The following is a 6,435-nucleotide window of genomic DNA, read 5'->3' as shown; positions in this document are numbered from 1 at the left end:
AATTTGAAGGCTGTAATAGTGTATTATGGCTTATCTGGTTATACTTTTGAAGATCCTACTCTGTCCATAATTGTGGGTCTTCTTTCTCATTTTTCCAGTGGTAATAATAACAATAATAATTGATGACAGCAAAAATAGTAAAACTAGTCTTAATATTTTATCTCGTGAAACACTGGTTGTTTAAGCTTGTCAAGGCATTTTCTAAATAAATGTTTTCCAAAAGCAATAACCAGGCTCTCTGAACCTTTATGTAATGCCAGGGAAAAGGTCATATAACTTTCCCATAAAACTCCTTTTTTTTGCATCAGGTAAAGTGTTCCACAATAATTGTATTGGCTGTCCATCACAGCACCTCCGGGAAGCATGCTGTTAACAGGGTCATTTCCCCTTCACAGTTGAGGATACCGAAGCACAGACACATTAGTGGTAACTTGTCCAAATCAACACCGTGAACTAGTGAACCAAATCACTGTGTGACAACGACACCACTCACAGGCAGGCGCCACGCAGGAAATGGCATCGTGAAGGTTAATTTCAGATTAAACTGGGGCAGCATGTACGTTGGGTCGTCTTGGGAAGATGTGCTAAAATGCACAGAGACAAGGTTAGTCATGGTTCATAAACCTTACCTGAAAGTGTTCTCTGATGTATGTTTAGGCATTCAACTTTATTTTCACAGAATAGTTGTGGCAGGGAGACTCTATCTTTTATTACCAAAGCAGAGCTAGAACTCAACGCTTTTTCTTCTTCCTAATAAGAACCAACAGCTTCACCCACTTTGGGCTGCCAGAGTTAAGTCTATTCTGTTCACAAAAAAATGATTTCCAAAAATTTTTCACTGAAATCATATGAAGTAATAAAGTTATGCCTGCTGGTTACACACTCAAGAGCTGCTTCCAGTAGCCTACAGTTCACAGCAGCTGGACCCACTCAGCCAGAGCAGTTAATTGCAGAGAGCAAGCAGACCCCATCTTAGCAGACATATCCACGCAGGGCCAAGGTGGAAGCTGCCCTATACAGACTCCCTAGAGTGCCATGAATCCCAGATTAATCTCTCTCTCTCTCACCCCCTCTCTCTCCCTCTCCTCTCCCTTTCTCTCTCCTTCTCTTTAACAGTCATGTCCAGTTTCAGAAAAGAAAGCTAGAGTGTGGCAAGGGCACATTCTTTCACAATTATCCCACATTGAGGAGACGCTTGTCTCTTTGTCTGCCGTGTCTCCAGACTCGCAAGATCTAAGAGTGTGAGTACAACAACTTTTGGACAATGATGGGTATCTCCAGGCTTGATACTAATTCCAGAGCCACTTACAGTTCAGCATTCTAAAAAAGTTAGTATTCATCTTGGCAAGCTAATATCAATTCATGACATTTCATTGAGGTAACGGGAATACACACACTGATTTATCAAAGGAAGGTAAGGATGAATGCCAATGAAGTTCATTTTATGGTATGATGAATACTAATTTCGTAGGGCATGCCTCTACATTTATACCTTGTAATAATGCTTTGACTCCTACCAGCACAACGTGAAAATATTTGTGCATAATTTTAAATTTTGAATTATTTCTGTCTCAAATTGTCTTTAAGTTAAAACACATAACTTTTAACTAGCGACACCAAATGTTGGTGAAGAGTTGAAGCAAACAAAACTCTCATACATTGCTGGTGGGGGGCATAAAATGATGCACCCAATTAGGGACATAAGTTGGCAGTTAAAGCTAAACATATATACGTGTCCATCAATTTCACTCCTAGGTATTTACCCAAGAGAAATAAAAACACATGTCCATATAAAGTAATGTATAAAAATATTCACAGCAGTTTCATTCATAATAGCCAAAAAATGGATACAATTCAATTATTTATCAGTAGAGAAAGAGTAAACACAAAATGTAACACTTCTCCAGGATACAAAAGAATGGATTATTGATATGGCCAAAAGCAGAGCTAAATCTCAAAAACACTGAGTGAAAGAAGCTGAACATGAACACATAATGTGTGACTTTATCGACATTAAAGTTCAAAAACATACAGAAGCAACCTTTGGTGATGCAAAGTCAAATGTTGGTTGCCTATGGTAGGGAATAATTTTATTCGGAAAGAAGTACAGAGAACTTCCTATGGTGAAGGAAATGTCCTAGATTCTGTCAGAGGTGTAAGTTACATGGATTTATGTATTTGTCTACATTTGTTGAACTATAGCTTTAAGACCTGTGCATTTCACCCTGTGTAAGTTACACCACGCCACCCCCACCCCCAGTGTAGTTTCAGCTCTGCATCTGCATTCTCTTATCACAGACGTTTCCTCGTGGCCTCGCACACCTCACCTTGACCGCTGGAGCGTTTCCCTGGGTTTCCGCAAGGTGAGCCTCCTGTGAAGGCACCACGCAGCTGTGCACTGCCCGTATGTCTTTCCCATCTAGTTTCAGTTCTCTTACAACCTAAATGATCCCTTTCTACGATTCTGATTTCTTTTCACTATCATAAATAAACTAATATTAAAACTTTTTTTTCTTTTCAACTTAGGCTTCAAGTCCTGGCATCCGTGGCAAGTCTACCTCCAAGAAAATTTCATTTCAATATGGTGGTTAGCAGATTACCAATCCCCTGATAAATGTTAAGTAGAGAGGGGTCATTATATAGCATGTGTTTTATAAAGCAATGTGTGAGGATTAGGGACTTAACTGATGAGTTACAACGTGTTATGAAGGTAACACTAAGACAGGTGAAAGCCATTTGTCTGTGTCTCTTTCACACAAAAGAGTTTGGCATTTGTAGCCTTGGATAATGTTTCCTGGTAGCAAAAAGGAGCTAGGAGTTTGCTCTTCACTGTTTCAATACTAAGATGTCACCTGCTGTCAACTTTGGCACTTTCTAGGTCACTTCATGCGGGTGGGGGAGTACACAGGGTGAGGACCACACTTCAGTCATCAATGTGAACCTCACCACTGTCGCTGGAACTAGGTGATTGGTGAGCAGTAATAATTTTTCTGGAATTTTGAACTTGTCGAAACAAGAACAAACCAAATAAGGATAACACTGCCAGATTCTTTACAAATGCTAAACTGTATGGTGTTTTACGGTATTGTCTGGAAACTACTATCCAGTCCCAGGACACAAAGTCACACCATAATTTCCAGCATGAGCTTTGATCTCCATAGAACAGTTTCACTGACTCTAGAGAGATGCTGGATAGCAAATTCCATTGCACACTTCATAAATTTGGGGCTACTATTACTTTAGTGTGGCTTCTTTATATTCCACTTTATTATGACTACATCTATATAAATGCAAACACTGTTTCTGTGGATATAATTTCATAAAGCAAAACTATCTTCTATCTTTAGCAGTGAAATGCAAGTGGCAACTATGACAAGCAAAGAAAAATGAATGCAGTTAACTTCAACCATCCCTGCTCATCTGAAAGCTTATGTCAGTTTCTAAATAAGCTTTTCATTTTTCTATTCAGTCTGCTGATCTTTGTTGATTTACAGCATGAATGAGCATGGCACATTGCAACTTGTACAGTGTAGTTTTCCTAAATAATAAAACATTTATTGCAGACACATCAAGCTAACTAGTGGCTCTAAATTATTGTGGCAATGAAGTGCCATGTTAACAACTCATTTACATCCTTCTGGTGACTCTCCATTACCAAGGTAAGTAATTTAATTCCATCTAGGAACAATGACTTTGCAAAGAGTATTTACTGCAATTTGGGGGAAAAAATTACATATACATGTTTAAACCAGATTAGAAATTATAATTAGCTCATTCTAACTAAATACAAACAAATAAAGTATTTAGGAAGGATAGACTGAATTATCTTGCATACAAGTTTTGGTAAAGATGTGCTAACATACCTTTAGAAAGCTTTACAATACGCACTCAGCCATCTGTTCTCAAAGCATGCTTCTTGTGAATGTCTATGCGTTGTAAATTCAGTTTGACACTCTCTCATTCGGTTTATTTTTCAATTCTCACTTTGAGTAAGTTACAGAAGCTTGCCTTAGTTGTATTCCTCATGATCGGGATGACAACACTTCGTAAGCTGAGGGGGCCCCTCTGCCTCTGTCTATACAGGGCCTGTGCGTCTTTACGCGCGAGCTACCGTGTTGATGTGGGGCCCCTCTCTTGTTTTATTCCTTCCTCCTTCTTCCCAGATCCTGAAGCTCATACGTCTTCCTTACCCGGCTAAGTACCTGTTTTAGCGTATTTAGAGATATCCTTATGCATATGTTCTTTTCCAATATTGTGTTTTGTGCGTATGTTTTTTCTGAGTTTATGTAAATAATATTGCTCTGTTTCTTACTTTATTCCTTCAATACAATTTTTGTAAGCGACCGATTATCTCCGATACCACTAGCTTGTGGCTTCTAACTGCAGCTTCCGAGTTTCCTTAAGTATTCCCCAGCTAGATTGCCTCCGACTCCCTGCTAGATGATGAATGCCCTCATATGTCCTCTGATATGAACCTATGAAAGAATTTCTCTGGCTTATATTGCAGAAGTGGCTTCCTGAGTTCCACTCCGATAGCACGCACGCGTGCTCAGCAAGGATGAACACATGGCGCTAGGGACGAATCCATGCTCATAAGCACGTATGCACACGCAGCAAGGCTATTTGAAAGGTGCACAGAACTAAGGAAGAATGGAGACATATTCGTTAAGAATGTACTCAGAGTGGGCGGGGATAAACACACTCTTAAATCAAGATGTCCAAATACACAGTACATACACTCAGGATGTATATACACAGTACAGATTACCCCTAATTAAGTTTGTAGATGTACATAACTTCATAAGCACCGCAATTGTTGTTTAGAATAGCTGTAATCTTACTAGCAGTGCCAGTGTTCCCGTCTCCTCATAGTCCCTACAGATCTTGCTGTATTCATAATTTCTTTTTGCTTATCTCTTGGATAATTTTATTTTTGTTGCATGTATCATATTTCTGATGAGTTCGACCATTTCTAAGATACTTGTAATCAGTTTGGACTTACCTTTCTGTGAATTATAAGTGTAAAATATTTGCACACTTTGAATTGCTTTTCTGTCATTTTTTGGATGTGATTTCAAGAATTCCTTCCAAATATGTATTATTATTTATTATTATATATAAATATAACATGTTATATATTATGTCATATAATTATATAATATTTACTATATGCTATTTAATTCTTTACATAACAATAGTTTACTTCCGTGTAGTAAAATTCATTCATTGTTTTGCACCATGACTTTTGCTTTTGGGAATTTGATTGAAGACTTTCCCTACCTATGCTCCAAGTTACAAGATAGTGTTCCTCCTTTTCTTCTAACAGTTTTGTAGTTTATCTTTTACACTGAGAAATCTAAAACATCAGGACTGCTCTTTTGTATACAGTGTAAATTAGTAGTGATCCAGGTTGAATTCTTTTTAATGAATAGTAAGCAGTTTCCAAACACACTTTTCTAAATAATACATAATGCACTTGGTGCTGTAAGTATCATCATTTTCCCCATATATAAATGGATCTCTTACCTGACTTCTGTTCCTTTGATATGCTCACCTTTTAGTAAACACCATGCTATTTTCACTAAATAGTTTTGAGCTTAATCTAAATATCTGGAAGGGAAATTACCCTTCACTCTTCTTTTCATGGATCTTTATTCTCTCATATAAAGTTTAGAAGGAGTTTACCAAGTTCCTAAAAATATTCACTTGTAATTTTATTTGAGATTGCCTTAATTTTAAAGGTTAATTGAAAGAAAATTTATATCTATAATGATTAGTTGCTCCATCCATAAATCTGAACTATTTTCCCATTTAGTTAAATCTGTTTTTAAATCCTTTAATAAAGACATTAATTATCTTCATCAAGGTGGCCTTCATCCTTTGTTAGGTTAATTTATAGATATGTAACAATTTTTGTTACTTTTGTAAATTGCACCTTATTTATCCATTGCATATTTTATTTGATTATTGCCACTATTAAGCAGGGATCAGCAAGGTTTTTTTCTGTAAAAGACCAGATAATAAATAATTTAGGCTTCGAGGGCCAGGCAATTTCTGTTGTAAGTATTCAGCTCTGCCACAGTAGGAAGAAAGAAGTCCTCGGCAAGGTATAAATGTATGGCCATAGCTCTATTCCAATAAAAGTTTATTTACAGCAAGGTGATGGCCAGATTTGACAACAGGCAATAGTGTCAATCCTTTGCTATAGAAGAACAGTATTAATTTGTTTATGCAGTAAATTTGCTGAACTCTCTAGTTGGAATAATTGTTGACTGTTCCTAGAGTTTTAAAAATACTGATAAACATATTTCTGCAAGTAATGGCAGTTTATCTCTTCCTTTTCAATTACGAAACTTTTGTTTCTTTTTCTCTAATTAGAAATCTAGCTATGATCTTTATCATTGCATTAAGTAGTAGCAGTGATGTTGGGCATCC

At 37.1% G+C, this 6,435-nt stretch overlaps 1 long non-coding RNA gene across 1 annotated transcript; it reads left to right on the top strand.

The window, feature by feature from the left end:
- Window positions 1-1,230: 1,230 nt before the first annotated feature.
- Window positions 1,231-2,684, top strand: LOC116666116. Its single transcript, XR_004322966.1, has 3 exons — window positions 1,231-1,241; window positions 2,299-2,363; window positions 2,527-2,684. It is a non-coding gene; the product is annotated as an uncharacterized LOC116666116 (long non-coding RNA).
- Window positions 2,685-6,435: the final 3,751 nt, after the last annotated feature.

This window comes from Camelus ferus, chromosome 9 (genome assembly GCF_009834535.1).
Source record: "Camelus ferus isolate YT-003-E chromosome 9, BCGSAC_Cfer_1.0, whole genome shotgun sequence".
Taxonomy (NCBI): Eukaryota; Metazoa; Chordata; class Mammalia; order Artiodactyla; family Camelidae; genus Camelus; species Camelus ferus.
Note: the sequence above shows the minus strand (reverse complement) of the source record. Positions and strands in the feature narration are given on the sequence as shown.